Source organism: Rhopalosiphum padi, unplaced genomic scaffold (assembly GCF_020882245.1).
Source record: "Rhopalosiphum padi isolate XX-2018 unplaced genomic scaffold, ASM2088224v1 scaffold1, whole genome shotgun sequence".
Taxonomy (NCBI): domain Eukaryota; kingdom Metazoa; phylum Arthropoda; class Insecta; order Hemiptera; family Aphididae; genus Rhopalosiphum; species Rhopalosiphum padi.
Genome location: NW_026869996.1, coordinates 9,269,327 through 9,295,302, shown reverse-complemented (window position 1 = coordinate 9,295,302; position 25,976 = coordinate 9,269,327). Strand labels below are relative to the sequence as shown.

The 25,976-nt window shown below is 31.0% G+C and overlaps 1 long non-coding RNA gene across 1 annotated transcript in view; it reads left to right on the top strand.

Moving 5' to 3' along the window:
- Positions 1–24,079, top strand: part of LOC132931369 (uncharacterized) — a 164,298-nt gene extending 140,219 nt beyond the window's left edge. Inside the window, exons 29-30 of the long non-coding RNA XR_009662537.1 lie at positions 21,616–21,745; positions 23,968–24,079. This is a non-coding gene — a long non-coding RNA (uncharacterized LOC132931369). The remainder of the gene's footprint in view (positions 1–21,615; positions 21,746–23,967) is intronic.
- The last annotated feature ends 1,897 nt before the right edge of the window (positions 24,080–25,976 follow it).

The window sequence follows — 25,976 nt, the reverse complement described above, 5'->3', positions numbered from 1 at the left end:
CATAACATTGATCCCCATAACCAGCTTCATAAGTTTAATGCTTTTGATTTTTCGAAAAACCGTTATTAAGGATTTTTAAACGTCGTACTTTGGTCGAACGATTTTTGAAAACCCAAAATTTGAAATAACGAGTTTTTGGAAAAAACAAAAACTGATTCTGATTTAGAATTACATGTAGAACATTTTAACTTCTGTGATAAATTGTCGTTGGACCACCAGGTGACCTAGGAAACGCGAATGAAAATTGAAAATTTCGAAAAATGAAAATTCTCGTTTACGAAGTGTTTTACGGGAAAACCGAGAGAGATAGGACGAAAGTCGTTAGTCATAAAATTGATCCCCATAACCAGCTTCATAAGTTGTATGCTTATGATTTTTTGAAAAACCGTTATTAAGGATTTTTAAACGTCGTACTTAGGTCGAACGATTTTTGAAAACCCAAAATTTGAAATAACGAGTTTTTGGAAAAAACAAAAACTGATTCTGATTTAGAATTACATGTAGAACATTTTAACTTCTGTGATAAATTATCGTTGGACCACCAGGTGACCTAGGAAACGCGAATGAAAATTGAAAATTTTGAAAAATTAAAATTCTCGTTTACGAAGTGTTTTACGGGAAAACCGAGGGAGATAGGACGAAAGTCGTTAGTCATAAAATTGATCCCCATAACCAGCTTCATAAGTTGTATGCTTTTGATTTTTCGAAAAACTGTTATTAAGGATTTTTAAATGTCGTACTTAGGTCGAACGATTTTTGAAAACCCAAAATTTGAAATAACGAGTTTTTGGAAAAATGAAAAACTGTTTCTGGTTTGGAATTACATGTAGAACATTTTAACTTCTGTGATAAATTGTCGTTGGACCACCAGGTGACCTAGGAAACGCGAATGAAAATTGAAAATTTCGAAAAATGAAAATTCTCGTTTACGAAATGTTTTACGGGAAAACCGAGAGAGATAGGACGACAGTCGTAAGACATAAAATTGATCCCCATAACCAGCTTCATAAGTTGTATGCTTTTGATTTTTCGAAAAACCGTTATTAAGGATTTTTAAACGTCGTACTTAGGTCGAACGATTTTTGAAAACCCAAAATTTGAAATAACGAGTTTTTTGAAGAATGAAAAACTGTTTCTGGTTTGGAATTACATGTAGAACATTTTAACTTCTGTGATAAATTGTCGTTGGACCACCAGGTGACCTAGGAAACGCGAATGAAAATTGAAAATTTCGAAAAATGAAAATTCTCGTTTACGAAATGTTTTACGGGAAAACCGAGAGAGATAGGACGACAGTCGTGAGACATAAAATTGATCCCCATAACCAGCTTCATAAGTTGTATGCTTTTGATTTTTCGAAAAACCGTTATTAAGGATTTTTAAACGTCGTACTTAGGTCGAACGATTTTTGAAAACCCAAAATTTGAAATAAACAATTTTTGGAAAAAACAAAAACTGATTCTGATTTAGAATTACATGTAGAACATTTTAACTTCTGTGATAAATTTGTCGTTGGACCACCAGGTGACCTAGGAAACGCGAATGAAAATTGAAAATTTCGAAAAATGAAAATTCTCGTTTACGAAATGTTTTACGGGAAAACCGAGAGAGATAGGACGAAAGTCGTGAGACATAACATTGATCCCCATAACCAGCTTCATAAGTTTAATGCTTTTGATTTTTCGAAAAACCGTTATTAAGGATTTTTAAACGTCGTACTTTGGTCGAACGATTTTTGAAAACCCAAAATTTGAAATAACGAGTTTTTGGAAAAAACAAAAACTGATTCTGATTTAGAATTACATGTAGAACATTTTAACTTCTGTGATAAATTGTCGTTGGACCACCAGGTGACCTAGGAAACGCGAATGAAAATTGAAAATTTCGAAAAATGAAAATTCTCGTTTACGAAGTGTTTTACGGGAAAACCGAGAGAGATAGGACGAAAGTCGTTAGTCATAAAATTGATCCCCATAACCAGCTTCATAAGTTGTATGCTTATGATTTTTTGAAAAACCGTTATTAAGGATTTTTAAACGTCGTACTTAGGTCGAACGATTTTTGAAAACCCAAAATTTGAAATAACGAGTTTTTGGAAAAAACAAAAAATGATTCTGATTTAGAATTACATGTAGAACATTTTAACTTCTGTGATAAATTATCGTTGGACCACCAGGTGACCTAGGAAACGCGAATGAAAATTGAAAATTTTGAAAAATTAAAATTCTCGTTTACGAAGTGTTTTACGGGAAAACCGAGGGAGATAGGACGAAAGTCGTTAGTCATAAAATTGATCCCCATAACCAGCTTCATAAGTTGTATGCTTTTGATTTTTCGAAAAACTGTTATTAAGGATTTTTAAACGTCGTACTTAGGTCGAACGATTTTTGAAAACCCAAAATTTGAAATAACGAGTTTTTGAAAAAAACAAAAACTGATTCTGATTTAGAATTACATGTAGAACATTTTAACTTCTGTGATAAATTGTCGTTGGACCACCAGGTGACCTAGGAAACGCGAATGAAAATTGAAAATTTTGAAAAATTAAAATTCTCGTTTACGAAGTGTTTTACGGGAAAACCGAGAGAGATAGGACGAAAGTCGTTAGTCATAAAATTGATCCCCATAACCAGCTTCATAAGTTGTATGCTTTTGATTTTTCGAAAAACCGTTATTAAGGATTTTTAAACGTCGTACTTAGGTCGAACGATTTTTGAAAACCCAAAATTTGAAATAAACAATTTTTGGAAAAAACAAAAACTGATTCTGATTTAGAATTACATGTAGAACATTTTAACTTCTGTGATAAATTTGTCGTTGGACCACCAGGTGACCTAGGAAACGCGAATGAAAATTGAAAATTTCGAAAAATGAAAATTCTCGTTTACGAAATGTTTTACGGGAAAACCGAGAGAGATAGGACGACAGTCGTAAGACATAAAATTGATCCCCATAACCAGCTTCATAAGTTGTATGCTTTTGATTTTTCGAAAAACCGTTATTAAGGATTTTTAAACGTCGTACTTAGGTCGAACGATTTTTGAAAACCCAAAATTTGAAATAAACAATTTTTGGAAAAAACAAAAACTGATTCTGATTTAGAATTACATGTAGAACATTTTAACTTCTGTGATAAATTGTCGTTGGACCACCAGGTGACCTAGGAAACGCGAATGAAAATTGAAAATTTTGAAAAATTAAAATTCTCGTTTACGAAGTGTTTTACGGGAAAACCGAGAGAGATAGGACGAAAGTCGTTAGTCATAAAATTGATCCCCATAACCAGCTTCATAAGTTGTATGCTTTTGATTTTTCGAAAAACCGTTATTAAGGATTTTTAAATGTCGTACTTAGGTCGAACGATTTTTGAAAACCCAAAATTTGAAATAACGAGTTTTTGGAAAAATGAAAAACTGTTTCTGGTTTGGAATTACATGTAGAACATTTTAACTTCTGTGATAAATTGTCGTTGGACCACTAGGTGACCTAGGAAACGCGAATGAAAATTGAAAATTTCGAAAAATGAAAATTCTCGTTTACGAAATGTTTTACGGGAAAACCGAGAGAGATAGGACGACAGTCGTGAGACATAAAATTGATCCCCATAACCAGCTTCATAAGTTGTATGCTTTTGATTTTTCGAAAATCCGTTATTAAGGATTTTTAAACGTCGTACTTAGGTCGAACGATTTTTGAAAACCCAAAATATGAAATAAACAATTTTTGGAAAAAACAAAAACTGATTCTGATTTAGAATTACATGTAGAACATTTTAACTTCTGTGATAAATTTGTCGTTGGACACCAGGTGACCTAGGAAACGCGAATGAAAATTGAAAATTTCGAAAAATGAAAATTCTCGTTTACGAAATGTTTTACGGGAAAACCGAGAGAGATAGGACGACAGTCGTAAGACATAAAATTGATCCCCATAACCAGCTTCATAAGTTGTATGCTTTTGATTTTTCGAAAAACTGTTATTAAGGATTTTTAAACGTCGTACTTAGGTCGAACGATTTTTGAAAACCCAAAATTTGAAATAACGAGTTTTTTGAAGAATGAAAAACTGTTTCTGGTTTGGAATTACATGTAGAACATTTTAACTTCTGTGATAAATTGTCGTTGGACCACCAGGTGACCTAGGAAACGCGAATGAAAATTGAAAATTTCGAAAAATGAAAATTCTCGTTTACGAAATGTTTTACGGGAAAACCGAGAGAGATAGGACGACAGTCGTGAGACATAAAATTGATCCCCATAACCAGCTTCATAAGTTGTATGCTTTTGGTTTTTCGAAAAACCGTTATTAAGGATTTTTAAACGTCGTACTTAGGTCGAACGATTTTTGAAAACCCAAAATATGAAATAAACAATTTTTGGAAAAAACAAAAACTGATTCTGATTTAGAATTACATGTAGAACATTTTAACTTCTGTGATAAATTTGTCGTTGGACACCAGGTGACCTAGGAAACGCGAATGAAAATTGAAAATTTCGAAAAATGAAAATTCTCGTTTACGAAATGTTTTACGGGAAAACCGAGAGAGATAGGACGACAGTCGTAAGACATAAAATTGATCCCCATAACCAGCTTCATAAGTTGTATGCTTTTGATTTTTCGAAAAACTGTTATTAAGGATTTTTAAACGTCGTACTTAGGTCGAACGATTTTTGAAAACCCAAAATTTGAAATAACGAGTTTTTTGAAGAATGAAAAACTGTTTCTGGTTTGGAATTACATGTAGAACATTTTAACTTCTGTGATAAATTGTCGTTGGACCACCAGGTGACCTAGGAAACGCGAATGAAAATTGAAAATTTCGAAAAATGAAAATTCTCGTTTACGAAATGTTTTACGGGAAAACCGAGAGAGATAGGACGACAGTCGTGAGACATAAAATTGATCCCCATAACCAGCTTCATAAGTTGTATGCTTTTGGTTTTTCGAAAAACCGTTATTAAGGATTTTTAAACGTCGTACTTAGGTCGAACGATTTTTGAAAACCCAAAATATGAAATAAACAATTTTTGGAAAAAACAAAAACTGATTCTGATTTAGAATTACATGTAGAACATTTTAACTTCTGTGATAAATTTGTCGTTGGACCACCAGGTGACCTAGGAAACGCGAATGAAAATTGAAAATTTCGAAAAATGAAAATTCTCGTTTACGAAATGTTTTACGGGAAAACCGAGAGAGATAGGACGACAGTCGTAAGACATAAAATTGATCCCCATAACCAGCTTCATAAGTTGTATGCTTTTGATTTTTCGAAAAACCGTTATTAAGGATTTTTAAACGTCGTACTTAGGTCGAACGATTTTTGAAAACCCAAAATTTGAAATAAACAATTTTTGGGAAAAACAAAAACTGATTCTGATTTAGAATTACATGTAGAACATTTTAACTTCTGTGATAAATTTGTCGTTGGACCACCAGGTGACCTAGGAAACGCGAATGAAAATTGAAAATTTCGAAAAATGAAAATTCTCGTTTACGAAATGTTTTACGGGAAAACCGAGAGAGATAGGACGACAGTCGTAAGACATAAAATTGATCCCCATAACCAGCTTCATAAGTTGTATGCTTTTGATTTTTCGAAAAACCGTTATTAAGGATTTTTAAACGTCGTACTTAGGTCGAACGATTTTTGAAAACCCAAAATTTGAAATAAACAATTTTTGGAAAAAACAAAAACTGATTCTGATTTAGAATTACATGTAGAACATTTTAACTTCTGTGATAAATTTGTCGTTGGACCACCAGGTGACCTAGGAAACGCGAATGAAAATTGAAAATTTCGAAAAATGAAAATTCTCGTTTACGAAATGTTTTACGGGAAAACCGAGAGAGATAGGACGACAGTCGTAAGACATAAAATTGATCCCCATAACCAGCTTCATAAGTTGTATGCTTTTGATTTTTCGAAAAACCGTTATTAAGGATTTTTAAACGTCGTACTTAGGTCGAACGATTTTTGAAAACCCAAAATTTGAAATAAACAATTTTTGGAAAAAACAAAAACTGATTCTGATTTAGAATTACATGTAGAACATTTTAACTTCTGTGATAAATTGTCGTTGGACCACCAGGTGACCTAGGAAACGCGAATGAAAATTGAAAATTTCGAAAAATGAAAATTCTCGTTTACGAAGTGTTTTACGGGAAAACCGAGAGAGATAGGACGAAAGTCGTTAGTCATAAAATTGATCCCCATAACCAGCTTCATAAGTTGTATGCTTATGATTTTTTGAAAAACCGTTATTAAGGATTTTTAAACGTCGTACTTAGGTCGAACGATTTTTGAAAACCCAAAATTTGAAATAACGAGTTTTTGGAAAAAACAAAAACTGATTCTGATTTAGAATTACATGTAGAACATTTTAACTTCTGTGGTAAATTGTCGTTGGACCACCAGGTGACCTAGGAAACGCGAATGAAAATTGAAAATTTCGAAAAATGAAAATTCTCGTTTACGAAGTGTTTTACGGGAAAACCGAGAGAGATAGGACGAAAGTCGTAAGTAATAAAAATGATCCCCATAACCAGCTTCATAAGTTGTATGCTTTTGATTTTTCGAAAAACCGTTATTAAGGATTTTTAAACGTCGTACTTAGGTCGAACGATTTTTGAAAACCCAAAATTTGAAATAAACAATTTTTGGAAAAAACAAAAACTGATTCTGATTTAGAATTACATGTAGAACATTTTAACTTCTGTGATAAATTTGTCGTTGGACCACCAGGTGACCTAGGAAACGCGAATGAAAATTGAAAATTTCGAAAAATGAAAATTCTCGTTTACGAAGTGTTTTACGGGAAAACCGAGAGAGATAGGACGAAAATCGTGAGTCATAAAATTGATCCCCATAACCAGCTTCATAAGTTGTATGCTTTTGATTTTTCGAAAAACCGTTATTAAGGATTTTTAAACGTCGTACTTAGGTCGAACGATTTTTGAAAACCCAAAATTTGATATAAACAATTTTTGGAAAAAACAAAAACTGATTCTGATTTAGAATTACATGTAGAACATTTTAACTTCTGTGATAAATTTGTCGTTGGACCACCAGGTGACCTAGGAAACGCGAATGAAAATTGAAAATTTCGAAAAATGAAAATTCTCGTTTACGAAATGTTTTACGGGAAAACCGAGAGAGATAGGACGACAGTCGTAAGACATAAAATTGATCCCCATAACCAGCTTCATAAGTTGTATGCTTTTGATTTTTCGAAAAACCGTTATTAAGGATTTTTAAACGTCGTACTTAGGTCGAACGATTTTTGAAAACCCAAAATTTGAAATAAACAATTTTTGGAAAAAACAAAAACTGATTCTGATTTAGAATTACATGTAGAACATTTTAACTTCTGTGATAAATTGTCGTTGGACCACCAGGTGACCTAGGAAACGCGAATGAAAATTGAAAATTTCGAAAAATGAAAATTCTCGTTTACGAAGTGTTTTACGGGAAAACCGAGAGCGATAGGACGAAAGTCGTTAGTCATAAAATTGATCCCCATAACCAGCTTCATAAGTTGTATGCTTATGATTTTTTGAAAAACCGTTATTAAGGATTTTTAAACGTCGTACTTAGGTCGAACGATTTTTGAAAACCCAAAATTTGAAATAACGAGTTTTTTGGAAAAAAACAAAAACTGATTCTGATTTAGAATTACATGTAGAACATTTTAACTTCTGTGGTAAATTGTCGTTGGACCACCAGGTGACCTAGGAAACGCGAATGAAAATTGAAAATTTCGAAAAATGAAAATTCTCGTTTACGAAGTGTTTTACGGGAAAACCGAGAGAGATAGGACGAAAGTCGTAAGTAATAAAAATGATCCCCATAACCAGCTTCATAAGTTGTATGCTTTTGATTTTTCGAAAAACCGTTATTAAGGATTTTTAAACGTCGTACTTAGGTCGAACGATTTTTGAAAACCCAAAATTTGAAATAAACAATTTTTGGAAAAAACAAAAACTGATTCTGATTTAGAATTACATGTAGAACATTTTAACTTCTGTGATAAATTTGTCGTTGGACCACCAGGTGACCTAGGAAACGCGAATGAAAATTGAAAATTTCGAAAAATGAAAATTCTCGTTTACGAAGTGTTTTACGGGAAAATCGAGAGAGATAGGACGACAGTCGTCAGACATAAAATTGATCCCCATAACCAGCTTCATAAGTTGTATGCTTTTGATTTTTCGAAAAACTGTTATTAAGGATTTTTAAACGTCGTACTTAGGTCGAACGATTTTTGAAAACCCAAAATTTGAAATAACGAGTTTTTGGAAAAAACAAAAACTGATTCTGATTTAGAATTACATGTAGAACATTTTAACTTCTGTGATAAATTGTCGTTGGACCACCAGGTGACCTAGGAAACGCGAATGATAATTGAAAATTTCGAAAAATGAAAATTCTCGTTTACGAAGTGTTTTACTGGAAAACCGAGAGAGATAGGACGAAAATCGTGAGTCATAAAATTGATCCCCATAACCAGCTTCATAAGTTGTATGCTTTTGATTTTTTCGAAAAACCGTTATTAAGGATTTTTAAACGTCGTACTTAGGTCGAACGATTTTTGAAAACCCAAAATTTGAAATAAACAATTTTTGGAAAAAACAAAAACTGATTCTGATTTAGAATTACATGTAGAACATTTTAACTTCTGTGATAAATTTGTCGTTGGACCACCAGGTGACCTAGGAAACGCGAATGAAAATTGAAAATTTCGAAAAATGAAAATTCTCGTTTACGAAGTGTTTTACGGGAAAATCGAGAGAGATAGGACGACAGTCGTCAGACATAAAATTGATCCCCATAACCAGCTTCATAAGTTGTATGCTTTTGATTTTTCGAAAAACTGTTATTAAGGATTTTTAAACGTCGTACTTAGGTCGAACGATTTTTGAAAACCCAAAATTTGAAATAACGAGTTTTTGGAAAAATGAAAAAACTGTTTCTGGTTTGGAATTACATGTAGAACATTTTAACTTCTGTGATAAATTGTCGTTGGACCACCAGGTGACCTAGGAAACGCGAATGAAAATTGAAAATTTCGAAAAATGAAAATTCTCGTTTACGAAATGTTTTACGGGAAAACCGAGAGAGATAGGACGACAGTCGTGAGACATAAAATTGATCCCCATAACCAGCTTCATAAGTTGTATGCTTTTGATTTTTCGAAAAACTGTTATTAAGGATTTTTAAACGTCGTACTTAGGTCGAACGATTTTTGAAAACCCAAAATTTGAAATAACGAGTTTTTGGAAAAAACAAAAACTGATTCTGATTTAGAATTACATGTAGAACATTTTAACTTCTGTGATAAATTTGTCGTTGGACCACCAGGTGACCTAGGAAACGCGAATGAAAATTGAAAATTTCGAAAAATGAAAATTCTCGTTTACGAAGTGTTTTACGGGAAAACCGAGAGAGATAGGACGAAAGTCGTTAGTCATAAAATTGATCCCCATAACCAGCTTCATAAGTTGTACGCTTATGATTTTTTGAAAAACCGTTATTAAGGATTTTTATCGTCGTACTTAGGTCGAACGATTTTTTGAAAACCCAAAATTTGAAATAACGAGTTTTAGGAAAAATGAAAAACTGATTCTGATTTAGAATTACATTTAGAACATTTTAACTTCTGTGATAAATTTGTCGTTGGACCACCAGGTGACCTAGGAAACGCGAATGAAAATTGAAAATTTCGAAAAATGAAAATTCTCGTTTACGAAGTGTTTTACGGGAAAATCGAGAGAGATAGGACGACAGTCGTCAGACATAAAATTGATCCCCATAACCAGCTTCATAAGTTGTATGCTTTTGATTTTTCGAAAAACTGTTATTAAGGATTTTTAAACGTCGTACTTAGGTCGAACGATTTTTGAAAACCCAAAATTTGAAATAACGAGTTTTTGGAAAAATGAAAAACTATTTCTGGTTTGGAATTACATGTAGAACATTTTAACTTCTGTGATAAATTGTCGTTGGACCACCAGGTGACCTAGGAAACGCGAATGAAAATTGAAAATTTCGAAAAATGAAAATTCTCGTTTACGAAATGTTTTACGGGAAAACCGAAAGAGATAGGACGACAGTCGTGAGACATAAAATTGATCCCCATAACCAGCTTCATAAGTTGTATGCTTTTGATTTTTCGAAAAAACCGTTATTAAAGATTTTTAAAACGTCGTACTTAGGTCGAACGATTTTTGAAAACCCAAAATTTGAAATAAACAATTTTTGGAAAAAACAAAAACTGATTCTGATTTAGAATTACATGTAGAACATTTTAACTTCTGTGATAAATTTGTCGTTGGACCACCAGGTGACCTAGGAAACGCGAATGAAAATTGAAAATTTCGAAAAATTAAAATTCTCGTTTACGAAGTGTTTTACGGGAAAACCGAGAGAGATAGGACGAAAGTCGTTAGTCATAAAATTGATCCCCATAACCAGCTTCATAAGTTGTATGCTTATGATTTTTTGAAAAAACCGTTATTAAGGATTTTTAAACGTCGTACTTAGGTCGAACGATTTTTGAAAACCCAAAATTTGAAATAACGAGTTTTAGGAAAAATGAAAAACTGATTCTGATTTAGAATTACATTTAGAACATTTTAACTTCTGTGATAAATTGTCGTTGGACCACCAGGTGACCTAGGAAACGCGAATGAAAATTGAAAATTTTGAAAAATTAAAATTCTCGTTTACGAAGTGTTTTACGGGAAAACCGAGAGAGATAGGACGAAAGTCGTTAGTCATAAAATTGATCCCCATAACCAGCTTCATAAGTTGTATGCTTTTGATTTTTCGAAAAACCGTTATTAAGGATTTTTAAATGTCGTACTTAGGTCGAACGATTTTTGAAAACCCAAAATTTGAAATAACGAGTTTTTGGAAAAAACAAAAACTGATTCTGATTTGGAATTACACGTAGAACATTTTAACTTCTGTGATAAATTGTCGTTGGACCACCAGGTGACCTAGGAAACGCGAATGATAATTGAAAATTTCGAAAAATGAAAATTCTCGTTTACGAAGTGTTTTACGGGAAAATCGAGAGAGATAGGACGACAGTCGTCAGACATAAAATTGATCCCCATAACCGGCTTCATAAGTTGTATGCTTTTGATTTTTCGAAAAACTGTTATTAAGGATTTTTAAACGTCGTACTTAGGTCGAACGATTTTTGAAAACCCAAAATTTGAAATAACGAGTTTTTGGAAAAAACAAAAACTGATTCTGATTTAGAATTACATGTAGAACATTTTAACTTCTGTGATAAATTTGTCGTTGGACCACCAGGTGACCTAGGAAACGCGAATGAAAATTGAAAATTTCGAAAAATGAAAATTCTCGTTTACGAAGTGTTTTACGGGAAAATCGAGAGAGATAGGACGACAGTCGTCAGACATAAAATTGATCCCCATAACCAGCTTCATAAGTTGTATGCTTTTGATTTTTCGAAAAACTGTTATTAAGGATTTTTAAACGTCGTACTTAGGTCGAATGATTTTTGAAAACTCAAAATTTGAAATAACGAGTTTTTTGAAGAATGAAAAACTGTTTCTGGTTTGGAATTACATGTAGAACATTTTAACTTCTGTGATAAATTGTCGTTGGACCACCAGGTGACCTAGGAAACGCGAATGAAAATTGAAAATTTCGAAAAATGAAAATTCTCGTTTACGAAATGTTTTACGGGAAAACCGAGAGAGATAGGACGACAGTCGTCAGACATAAAATTGATCCCCATAACCAGCTTCATAAGTTGTATGCTTTTGATTTTTCGAAATACTGTTATTAAGGATTTTTAAACGTCGTACTTAGGTCGAACGATTTTTGAAAACCCAAAATTTGAAATAACGAGTTTTTTGAAGAATGAAAAACTGTTTCTGGTTTGGAATTACATGTAGAACATTTTAACTTCTGTGATAAATTGTCGTTGGACCACCAGGTGACCTAGGAAACGCGAATGAAAATTGAAAATTTCGAAAAATGAAAATTCTCGTTTACGAAATGTTTTACGGGAAAACCGAGAGAGATAGGACGACAGTCGTGAGACATAAAATTGATCCCCATAACCAGCTTCATAAGTTGTATGCTTTTGATTTTTCGAAAATCCGTTATTAAGGATTTTTAAACGTCGTACTTAGGTCGAACGATTTTTGAAAACCCAAAATATGAAATAAACAATTTTTGGAAAAAAACAAAAACTGATTCTGATTTAGAATTACATGTAGAACATTTTAACTTCTGTGATAAATTTGTCGTTGGACCACCAGGTGACCTAGGAAACGCGAATGAAAATTGAAAATTTCGAAAAATGAAAATTCTCGTTTACGAAGTGTTTTACGGGAAAATCGAGAGAGATAGGACGACAGTCGTCAGACATAAAATTGATCCCCATAACCAGCTTCATAAGTTGTATGCTTTTGATTTTTCGAAAAACTGTTATTAAGGATTTTTAAACGTCGTACTTAGGTCGAACGATTTTTGAAAACCCAAAATTTGAAATAACGAGTTTTTGGAAAAATGAAAAACTATTTCTGGTTTGGAATTACATGTAGAACATTTTAACTTCTGTGATAAATTTGTCGTTGGACCACCAGGTGACCTAGGAAACGCGAATGAAAATTGAAAATTTCGAAAAATTAAAATTCTCGTTTACGAAGTGTTTTACGGGAAAACCGAGAGAGATAGGACGAAAGTCGTTAGTCATAAAATTGATCCCCATAACCAGCTTCATAAGTTGTATGCTTATGATTTTTTGAAAAACCGTTATTAAGGATTTTTAAACGTCGTACTTAGGTCGAACGATTTTTGAAAACCCAAAATTTGAAATAACGAGTTTTAGGAAAAATGAAAAACTGATTCTGATTTAGAATTACATTTAGAACATTTTAACTTCTGTGATAAATTGTCGTTGGACCACCAGGTGACCTAGGAAACGCGAATGAAAATTGAAAATTTTGAAAAATTAAAATTCTCGTTTACGAAGTGTTTTACGGGAAAACCGAGAGAGATAGGACGAAAGTCGTTAGTCATAAAATTGATCCCCATAACCAGCTTCATAAGTTGTATGCTTTTGATTTTTCGAAAAACCGTTATTAAGGATTTTTAAATGTCGTACTTAGGTCGAACGATTTTTGAAAACCCAAAATTTGAAATAACGAGTTTTTGGAAAAAACAAAAACTGATTCTGATTTGGAATTACACGTAGAACATTTTAACTTCTGTGATAAATTGTCGTTGGACCACCAGGTGACCTAGGAAACGCGAATGATAATTGAAAATTTCGAAAAATGAAAATTCTCGTTTACGAAGTGTTTTACGGGAAAATCGAGAGAGATAGGACGACAGTCGTCAGACATAAAATTGATCCCCATAACCGGCTTCATAAGTTGTATGCTTTTGATTTTTCGAAAAACTGTTATTAAGGATTTTTAAACGTCGTACTTAGGTCGAACGATTTTTGAAAACCCAAAATTTGAAATAACGAGTTTTTGGAAAAAACAAAAACTGATTCTGATTTAGAATTACATGTAGAACATTTTAACTTCTGTGATAAATTTGTCGTTGGACCACCAGGTGACCTAGGAAACGCGAATGAAAATTGAAAATTTCGAAAAATGAAAATTCTCGTTTACGAAGTGTTTTACGGGAAAATCGAGAGAGATAGGACGACAGTCGTCAGACATAAAATTGATCCCCATAACCAGCTTCATAAGTTGTATGCTTTTGATTTTTCGAAAAAACTGTTATTAAGGATTTTTAAACGTCGTACTTAGGTCGAATGATTTTTGAAAACCCAAAATTTGAAATAACGAGTTTTTTGAAGAATGAAAAACTGTTTCTGGTTTGGAATTACATGTAGAACATTTTAACTTCTGTGATAAATTGTCGTTGGACCACCAGGTGACCTAGGAAACGCGAATGAAAATTGAAAATTTCGAAAAATGAAAATTCTCGTTTACGAAATGTTTTACGGGAAAACCGAGAGAGATAGGACGACAGTCGTCAGACATAAAATTGATCCCCATAACCAGCTTCATAAGTTGTATGCTTTTGATTTTTCGAAAATCCGTTATTAAGGATTTTTAAACGTCGTACTTAGGTCGAACGATTTTTGAAAACCCAAAATATGAAATAAACAATTTTTGGAAAAAACAAAAACTGATTCTGATTTAGAATTACATGTAGAACATTTTAACTTCTGTGATAAATTTGTCGTTGGACCACCAGGTGACCTAGGAAACGCGAATGAAAATTGAAAATTTCGAAAAATGAAAATTCTCGTTAACGAAATGTTTTACGGGAAAACCGAGAGAGATAGGACGACAGTCGTAAGACATAAAATTGATCCCCATAACCAGCTTCATAAGTTGTATGCTTTTGATTTTTCGAAAAACTGTTATTAAGGATTTTTAAACGTCGTACTTAGGTCGAACGATTTTTGAAAACCCAAAATTTGAAAATACGAGTTTTTTGAAGAATGAAAAACTGTTTCTGGTTTGGAATTACATGTAGAACATTTTAACTTCTGTGATAAATTGTCGTTGGACCACCAGGTGACCTAGGAAACGCGAATGAAAATTGAAAATTTCGAAAAATGAAAATTCTCGTTTACGAAATGTTTTACGGGAAAACCGAGAGAGATAGGACGACAGTCGTGAGACATAAAATTGATCCCCATAACCAGCTTCATAAGTTGTATGCTTTTGGTTTTTCGAAAAACCGTTATTAAGGATTTTTAAACGTCGTACTTAGGTCGAACGATTTTTGAAAACCCAAAATATGAAATAAACAATTTTTGGAAAAAACAAAAACTGATTCTGATTTAGAATTACATGTAGAACATTTTAACTTCTGTGATAAATTATCGTTGGACCACCAGGTGACCTAGGAAACGCGAATGAAAATTGAAAATTTTGAAAAATTAAAATTCTCGTTTACGAAGTGTTTTACGGGAAAACCGAGAGAGATAGGACGAAAGTCGTTAGTCATAAAATTGATCCCCATAACCAGTTTCATAAGTTGTATGCTTTTGATTTTTCGAAAAACTGTTATTAAGGATTTTTAAACGTCGTACTTAGGTCGAACGATTTTTGAAAACCCAAAATTTGAAATAACGAGTTTTTGGAAAAAACAAAAACTGATTCTGATTTAGAATTACATGTAGAACATTTTAACTTCTGTGATAAATTGTCGTTGGACCACCAGGTGACCTAGGAAACGCGAATGAAAATTGAAAATTTCGAAAAATGAAAATTCTCGTTTACGAAGTGTTTTACGGGAAAACCGAGAGAGATAGGACGAAAGTCGTTAGTCATAAAATTGATCCCCATAACCAGCTTCATAAGTTGTATGCTTATGATTTTTTGAAAAACCGTTATTAAGGATTTTTAAACGTCGTACTTAGGTCGAACGATTTTTGAAAACCCAAAATTTGAAATAACGAGTTTTTGGAAAAAACAAAAACTGATTCTGATTTAGAATTACATGTAGAACATTTTAACTTCTGTGATAAATTGTCGTTGGACCACCAGGTGACCTAGGAAACGCGAATGATAATTGAAAATTTCGAAAAATGAAAATTCTCGTTTACGAAGTGTTTTACGGGAAAATCGAGAGAGATAGGACGACAGTCGTCAGACATAAAATTGATCCCCATAACCGGCTTCATAAGTTGTATGCTTTTGATTTTTCGAAAAACTGTTATTAAGGATTTTTAAACGTCGTACTTTGGTCGAACGATTTTTGAAAACCCAAAATTTGAAATAACGAGTTTTTGGAAAAAACAAAAACTGATTCTGATTTAGAATTACATGTAGAACATTTTAACTTCTGTGATAAATTGTCGTTGGACCACCAGGTGACCTAGGAAACGCGAATGAAAATTGAAAATTTCGAAAAATGAAAATTCTCGTTTACGAAGTGTTTTACGGGAAAACCGAGAGAGATAGGACGAAAGTCGTTAGTCATAAAATTGATCCCCATAACCAGCTTCATAAGTTGTATGCTTATGATTTTTTGAAAAACCGTTATTAAGGATTTTTAAACGTCGTACTTAGGTCGAACGATTTTTGAAAACCCAAAATTTGAAATAACGAGTTTTTTGAAGAATGAAAAACTGTTTCTGGTTTGGAATTACATGTAGAACATTTTAACTTCTGTGATAAATTGTCGTTGGACCACCAGGTGACCTAGGAAACGCGAATGAAAATTGAAAATTTCGAAAAATGAAAATTCTCGTTTACGAAATGTTTTACGGGAAAACCGAGAGAGATAGGACGACAGTCGTCAGACATAAAATTGATCCCCATAACCAGCTTCATAAGTTGTATGCTTTTGATTTTTCGAAATACTGTTATTAAGGATTTTTAAACGTCGTACTTAGGTCGAACGATTTTTGAAAACCCAAAATTTGAAATAACGAGTTTTTTGAAGAATGAAAAACTGTTTCTGGTTTGGAATTACATGTAGAACATTTTAACTTCTGTGATAAATTGTCGTTGGACCACCAGGTGACCTAGGAAACGCGAATGAAAATTGAAAATTTCGAAAAATGAAAATTCTCGTTTACGAAATGTTTTACGGGAAAACCGAGAGAGATAGGACGACAGTCGTGAGACATAAAATTGATCCCCATAACCAGCTTCATAAGTTGTATGCTTTTGATTTTTCGAAAATCCGTTATTAAGGATTTTTAAACGTCGTACTTAGGTCGAACGATTTTTGAAAACCCAAAATATGAAATAAACAATTTTTGGAAAAAACAAAAACTGATTCTGATTTAGAATTACATGTAGAACATTTTAACTTCTGTGATAAATTTGTCGTTGGACCACCAGGTGACCTAGGAAACGCGAATGAAAATTGAAAATTTCGAAAAATGAAAATTCTCGTTTACGAAATGTTTTACGGGAAAACCGAGAGAGATAGGACGACAGTCGTAAGACATAAAATTGATCCCCATAACCAGCTTCATAAGTTGTATGCTTTTGATTTTTCGAAAAACTGTTATTAAGGATTTTTAAACGTCGTACTTAGGTCGAACGATTTTTGAAAACCCAAAATTTGAAAATACGAGTTTTTTGAAGAATGAAAAACTGTTTCTGGTTTGGAATTACATGTAGAACATTTTAACTTCTGTGATAAATTGTCGTTGGACCACCAGGTGACCTAGGAAACGCGAATGAAAATTGAAAATTTCGAAAAATGAAAATTCTCGTTTACGAAATGTTTTACGGGAAAACCGAGAGAGATAGGACGACAGTCGTGAGACATAAAATTGATCCCCATAACCAGCTTCATAAGTTGTATGCTTTTGGTTTTTCGAAAAACCGTTATTAAGGATTTTTAAACGTCGTACTTAGGTCGAACGATTTTTGAAAACCCAAAATATGAAATAAACAATTTTTGGAAAAAACAAAAACTGATTCTGATTTAGAATTACATGTAGAACATTTTAACTTCTGTGATAAATTATCGTTGGACCACCAGGTGACCTAGGAAACGCGAATGAAAATTGAAAATTTTGAAAAATTAAAATTCTCGTTTACGAAGTGTTTTACGGGAAAACCGAGAGAGATAGGACGAAAGTCGTTAGTCATAAAATTGATCCCCATAACCAGCTTCATAAGTTGTATGCTTTTGATTTTTCGAAAAACTGTTATTAAGGATTTTTAAACGTCGTACTTAGGTCGAACGATTTTTGAAAACCCAAAATTTGAAATAACGAGTTTTTGGAAAAAACAAAAACTGATTCTGATTTAGAATTACATGTAGAACATTTTAACTTCTGTGATAAATTGTCGTTGGACCACCAGGTGACCTAGGAAACGCGAATGAAAATTGAAAATTTCGAAAAATGAAAATTCTCGTTTACGAAGTGTTTTACGGGAAAACCGAGAGAGATAGGACGAAAGTCGTTAGTCATAAAATTGATCCCCATAACCAGCTTCATAAGTTGTATGCTTATGATTTTTTGGAAAAACCGTTATTAAGGATTTTTAAACGTCGTACTTAGGTCGAACGATTTTTGAAAACCCAAAATTTGAAATAAACGAGTTTTTGGAAAAAACAAAAACTGATTCTGATTTAGAATTACATGTAGAACATTTTAACTTCTGTGATAAATTGTCGTTGGACCACCAGGTGACCTAGGAAACGCGAATGAAAATTGAAAATTTTGAAAAATTAAAATTCTCGTTTACGAAGTGTTTTACGGGAAAACCGAGAGAGATAGGACGAAAGTCGTTAGTCATAAAATTGATCCCCATAACCAGCTTCATAAGTTTAATGCTTTTGATTTTTCGAAAAACCGTTATTAAGGATTTTTAAACGTCGTACTTTGGTCGAACGATTTTTGAAAACCCAAAATTTGAAATAACGAGTTTTTGGAAAAAACAAAAACTGATTCTGATTTAGAATTACATGTAGAACATTTTAACTTCTGTGATAAATTGTCGTTGGACCACCAGGTGACCTAGGAAACGCGAATGATAATTGAAAATTTCGAAAAATGAAAATTCTCGTTTACGAAGTGTTTTACTGGAAAACCGAGAGAGATAGGACGAAAATCGTGAGTCATAAAATTGATCCCCATAACCAGCTTCATAAGTTTGTATGCTTTTGATTTTTCGAAAAACCGTTATTAAGGATTTTTAAACGTCGTACTTAGGTCGAACGATTTTTGAAAACCCAAAATTTGATATAAACAATTTTTGGAAAAAACAAAAACTGATTCTGATTTAGAATTACATGTAGAACATTTTAACTTCTGTGATAAATTTGTCGTTGGACCACCAGGTGACCTAGGAAACGCGAATGAAAATTGAAAATTTCGAAAAATGAAAATTCTCGTTTACGAAATGTTTTACGGGAAAACCGAGAGAGATAGGACGATAGTCGTAAGACATAAAATTGATCCCATAACCAGCTTCATAAGTTGTATGCTTTTGATTTTTCGAAAAACCGTTATTAAGGATTTTTAAACGTCGTTACTTAGGTCGAACGATTTTTGAAAACCCAAAATTTGAAATAAACAATTTTTGGAAAAAACAAAAACTGATTCTGATTTAGAATTACATGTAGAACATTTTAACTTCTGTGATAAATTTGTCGTTGGACCACCAGGTGACCTAGGAAACGCGAATGAAAATTGAAAATTTCGAAAAATGAAAATTCTCGTTTACGAAATGTTTTACGGGAAAACCGAGAGAGATAGGACGAAAGTCGTGAGACATAACATTGATCCCCATAACCAGCTTCATAAGTTTAATGCTTTTGATTTTTCGAAAAACCGTTATTAAGGATTTTTAAACGTCGTACTTTGGTCGAACGATTTTTGAAAACCCAAAATTTGAAATAACGAGTTTTTGGAAAAAACAAAAACTGATTCTGATTTAGAATTACATGTAGAACATTTTAACTTCTGTGATAAATTGTCGTTGGGACCACCAGGTGACCTAGGAAACGCGAATGAAAATTGAAAATTTCGAAAAATGAAAATTCTCGTTTACGAAATGTTTTACGGGAAAACCGAGAGAGATAGGACGAAAGTCGTGAGACATAAAATTGATCCCTATAACCAGCTTCATAAGTTGTATGCTTTTGATTTTTCGAAAAACCGTTATTAAGGATTTTTAAACGTCGTACTTAGGTCGAACGATTTTTGAAAACCCAAAATTTGAAATAACGAGTTTTTGGAAAAATGAAAAACTGATTCTGGTTTGGAATTACACGTAGAACATTTTAAATTCTGTGATAAATTGTCGTTGGACCACCAGGTGACCTAGGAAACGCGAATGAAAATTGAAAATTTCGAAAAATTAAAAAGCTCTAATAGTTACACTGTGTAACAAATGTAACAAAAAATATATATTTTGTAATATTACTCAGTCAACCTTTTTATTCATAAGAGATACTATAAAGTTGACCCATTACCCACACACACTTAAACCCAAATGACCAAACATAATATGCTGTGATCTTATACTGGTGAATCTGTGTAGTGTGTAACACAAAATTCATAATAATTTTGATTATGTCTTATATAACAAAAAATGTATGTGTTTGTACTCTTTTATAATATGTTGGATTTGATGCAATGCAATTAATTTAATATTCATTAACAATTATTTGTGATTTTTTTTTTATCGTTTTTTAATGCAGTTTCAAAAACATACATACATATTAATATCAGTAGTAAACTCAACATAATTTATAAAGCATAAATAAATCTTAGAAATAGCATTTACACACCATTACAAAGCAAAAATATCCACTACACGATTTCTATTTATAATGATACATTTACATATAACTTAGTACTTGAAGTAATAAAAATTTCTCAAAATTAAAACTAATTTTTTTTCATCAGTGATTCAATATTAATAAGGGAATTGTTCAAATTTTACAACACCAGGTTAAATGGCAATATGATAAATACGCACAGCAAATAAAAAACAATTTATATACTAGACTAAATACAAATATTGATGGAACTTACTAATTTTGTTATGAATTGTTGTTACACTGTTAATTATGTTAAACATGTACCTATCAACAAAACATAAAACACATAAGATAGAATACTAACATTTATAGGACAGTGTAACATAGAGACCACAGTGCAACTAAGATGATTAACAAAGAAAAAAAAGGAAAATAATTTTAAAATAACATGTAATGATCTTATTGATAAATATAAAATATATGTAATTTGTAATTTATTATGAGTTGTAAAGTATTTATGTATTATATATTTATATTGAAATAATAAGGAAATTATTTACTTTATGAGTATAATAATATATAAGTTGTACAACATACAAATAAGTAATAATGTGTGAAATTCTATAAACAAACATTTGTTATTTAGGTCTATAGTTGCGCCAATGGCTTAAAAATAAAGGTAGTACTTACTACTTACTAGTTGGATATTAATTAATTAATAAACATTCAAATATATTACAAACAATTGATTTAGGCACTTATTATACACAAGTTTTACTTATGTTAAATGTTGAACCAAACTTCCAGCCAGGGGCAGCAAACGTAATACAAGTAATCGTTATTCGTTGCCCGTTAAAGTCGTTAAAATGTTGAATAACGGTAATTTATTAATTTCGACCGACAGAATACGACGGATAAATAATGTATCTGGTGCTGGGGACCAGGCTGAGAAATTTATATACTCAAAAATCGTTGTAGAATTATTTACAATGTTGAATAGTTGGTATTAATTTGAATTTTTGCGATTTGAGGTTAGTGTTCAAACTTTTAATTTCTGTTATCACCTATAATTTCTTATCACGGGGTCCAACTCTTATCACGGACTCCAACTGGCCCCATCACCTGTTTTACAATCGTATTTGCATTTAAGTTTTAACTGAAAATTGTTTTTAAATATTTTGTATTAAGAATAAAGTTGTTCAGATAGTTATTGTTTGATTGTTTCCGTTACTGACTTATTCAGTATTTTCCAAATACTAGTAATCATATAAAGATTTTCGTTCTAATTATGGTGTGTAGTAGTGACATTGTTTACTCCAACTATACCCATATTTAACTGACTACAATATTTTCAGATTGCAATACAGCAGACAATGAAAGCCATGGTGAGACATGAATTCACGATTCTATCAGTTTGGAAAATATAAACATCCTATGATGAAAATGGACTAGAAGATACTGATAACAATAATTGTTTTATTCAACGTACGTGTAGAGCTTATAATAGAATATAATTTATAGAAAATTAATAGTTATGTAACAAAATGTTAATGTCATGAAATCCTGACAATAGGACTAAGTAAATGATTCTTATTTACTATAATTAACTTTCATACAATTCATTTAACTTGATACTTCATAAACACTAAAAAACATGATTTTATATGATCATTTTGACGAATATCAAAAATTCATGTTTTAAACTGCTTATAACGCACTGAGTTATCGAGTCATTCTCCAATTATTATATATGTTTAACTGATTAAATTTTTTTTAGATGACAATAAAGCAGATGACTTAAGGAATGCTGAGACATTTATTTGTATGCATACGTATTTGGGAAAGTATGAACATCCAATGTTGAAAATGAACTAAAAGATACTGATTATAAAGAATTTATGCAATGTACGTGTAATGGTTATTAGGTATAGTTGATAGAAAATTAATAGCAATGTATCTAAAAGTTACTCAAATGCTTCCCTGACCATAATATTAAGAAAATGATTCGAATTTATTATTACTAACTTGCATACATCTTATTTAAGCAGATTTTTCATAAACACTATAAAACATGATTTTATATGATAAATTTGACGAATATTAAATATTTATTTTTTGTTCTGCTTATAAAACAAACAATTCTCAAGTTAATCTCTTGAAACTTGGACCAATATATTAAGAAAATGATTCTAATTTGTTATTATTAACTTGCATACATCTCATTTAAGCAGATACTTCATTAAAACTATAAAACATGTTTTTATATGATAATTTTGACGAATATTAAATATTTATTTTTTGATCTGCTTATAAAACAAACAATTCTCAAGATAATCTCTTGAAACCTGGACCACTATATTAAGAAAATGATTCTAATTTATTATTATTAACTTGTATACATCTCATTTAAGCAGATTTTACATAAACACTATAAAACATGATTTTATATGATAAATTTGACGAATATTAAATATTTATTTTTTGATCTGCTTATAAAACAAACAATTCTCAAGTTAATCTCTTGAAACCTGGACCAAAATATTAAGAAAATGATTCTAATTTGTTATTATTAACTTGCATACATCTCATTTAAGCAGATACTTCATTAAAACTATAAAACATGATTTTATATGATAATTTTGACGAATATTAAATATTTATTTTTTGATCTGCTTATAAAACAAACAATTCTCAAGTTAATCTCTTGAAACCTGGACCACTATATTAAGAAAATTATTCTAATTTGTTATTATTAACTTGCATAATCTCATTTAAGCAGATACTTCATAAACACTAAAAAACATGATTTTATAAGATCATTTTGACGAATATCAAAAATTCATGTTTTAAACTGCTTATAACGCACTGAGTTATCGAGTCATTCTCCAATTATTATATATGTTTAACTGATTAAATTTTTTTAGATGACAATAAAGCAGATGACTTAAGGAATGTTGAGACATTTATTTGTATGCATACGTATTTGGGAAAGTATAAACATCCAATGTTGAAAATGAACTAAAAGATACTGATTATAAAGAATTTATGCAATGTACGTGTAATGGTTATTAGGTATAGTTGATAGAAAATTAATAGCAATGTATCTAAAAGTTACTCAAATGCTTCCCTGACCATAATATTAAGAAAATGATTCGAATTTATTATTACTAACTTGCATACATCTCATTTAAGCAGATTTTTCATAAACACTATAAAACATGATTTTATATGATAAATTTGACGAATATTAAATATTTATTTTTTGTTCTGCTTATAAAACAAACAATTCTCAAGTTATTCTCTTGAAACCTAGACCACTATATTAAGAAAATGATTCTAATTTATTATTATTAACTTGCATACATTTCATTTAAGCAGATACTTCATTAAAACTATAAAACATGATTTTATATGATAATTTTGACGTATATTAAAAATTTATTTTTTGATCTGCTTATAAAACAAACAATTGTCAAGTTAATCTCTTGAAACCTGGACCACTATATTAAGAAAATGATTCTAATTTATTATTATTAACTTGCATACATCTCATTTAAGCAGATACTTCATAAACACTAAAAAAACATGATTTTATATGATCATTTTGACGAATATCAAAAATTCATGTTTTAAACTGCTTATAAAGCACTGAGTTATCGAGTCATTCTCCAATTATTATATATGTTTAACTGATTAAATTTTTTTAGATGGCAATACAGCAGATGACTCAAGGAATGCTGAGACATTTATTTGTATGCATACAACTTTGGGAAAGTATGAACATTCAATGTTGAAAATTAACTAAAAGTTACTGATTATAAAGAATTTATGCAATGTACGTGTAATGGTTATTAGGTATTTTTGATAGAAAATTAATAGCAATGTATCTAAAAGTTACTCAAATGCTTCCCTGACCATAATATTAAGTAAATGATTCTAATTTATTATTACTAACTTGCATACATCTCATTTAAGCAGATTTTTCATAAACACTATAAAACATGATTTTATATGATAAATTTGACGAATATTAAATATTTATTTTTTGATCTGCTTATAAAACAAACAATTCTCAAGTTAATCTCTTGAAAGCTGGACCACTATATTAAGAAAATGATTCTAATTTATTATTATTAACTTGCATACATCTCATTTAAGCAGATTTTACATAAACACTATAAAACATGATTTTATATGATAAATTTGACGAATATTAAATATTTATTTTTTGATCTGCTTATAAAACAAACAATTCTCAAGTTAATCTCTTGAAACCTGGACCAAAATATTAAGAAAATGATTCTAATTTGTTATAATTAACTTGCATACATCTCATTTAAGCAGATACTTCATTAAAACTTTAAAACATGATTTTATATGATAATTTTGACGAATATTAAATATTTATGTTTTTAACTGCTTATAAAACCCACAATTCTCAAGTTAATCTCTTGAAACCTACACCACTATATTAAGAAAATGATTCTAATTATTTATTATTAACTTGCATACATTTCATTTAAGCAGATACTTTATATACTCTATAATACATTATTTTATATGATAATCTTTACCAATATTAAAAATTCAAATTATTATCTGCTTATAAAACACTCAATTCTTAAGTTAGTGTCATGAAATCCAGACCATTATATTAAGTAAATGATTCTTATTTACTATTATTAACTTCTATAGATATTATGTTAGCTGATTCTTCATAAACACTATAAAACATGTTTTTATATGATAAGTTTGAGAAATATTATGAATTCCTATTTTAATCTGCTTATAAAACAGTCAATAATTAAATGTATACACCAACAGAGGGCGTGAGCGTCGCCGTAGTAGGGACGACATCCGTCGGCCGAACCGCCTCAGAAAGAAACTAGATAGTTGTGTGGCGTTCACCGTACTGCTGTGTGTCGTAACGGGTCGTTGTTTTTACTTAGCTTTTGAGTCTACTCGTTATTTATTAATTAAGATTTTTGATATTATAAACGAATTGTTCATATTTTATGCCCGAAGTTAACACAAGTAAGTTTCTTGACCCTTGACTACTAGATCAAGAAAATGATTCTAATTTATAATTTTTAACTTTCACTTTTTTCATTTTACCTGATATTTTTACTTCATAAAAACTATAAAATATGATTTTATAAGTCAATTCTGACCAATAATACAACTTAACATTTTTTCGTATTGAAAAGGAGCGATTTTCAGTTGTTGTACAAATGTATTCTTTAGTTACACTCATAATACATTTGAATTTCTTCTACAAAACATTCTGGTATATTTGTACTATCTTTTATGGCTTATCATAATTATTATTTATTATCATCTGTTATACATGTTTTGCAGTTTTACATTCGTATTTGTATTTAAGTTTCAATTGTAAATTCCTTTCATGTATTTTGTATAAAAATGAAGTTTGTCCGTTAGTTTATGTTTTGATAGTTTCCACTTCTGAATTACTCAGTGTTGTCCACGTACTAGTTGTCATATAAAAATTGTCGTTCTCCTTATGGTATCTAGTAGTGACATTTTATCATCCAACCATTATACATATTTAACTTACTATTTTTTTTTAGATGGCAGTACACCAGATATACTCAGGACATATTGAGACATGAATTACCATTTCTACCACATGGGAAAGTTTCAACATCCTACGTTGAAAATGGACTAGACGATCCTGATAATAATAATAGTTTTATGC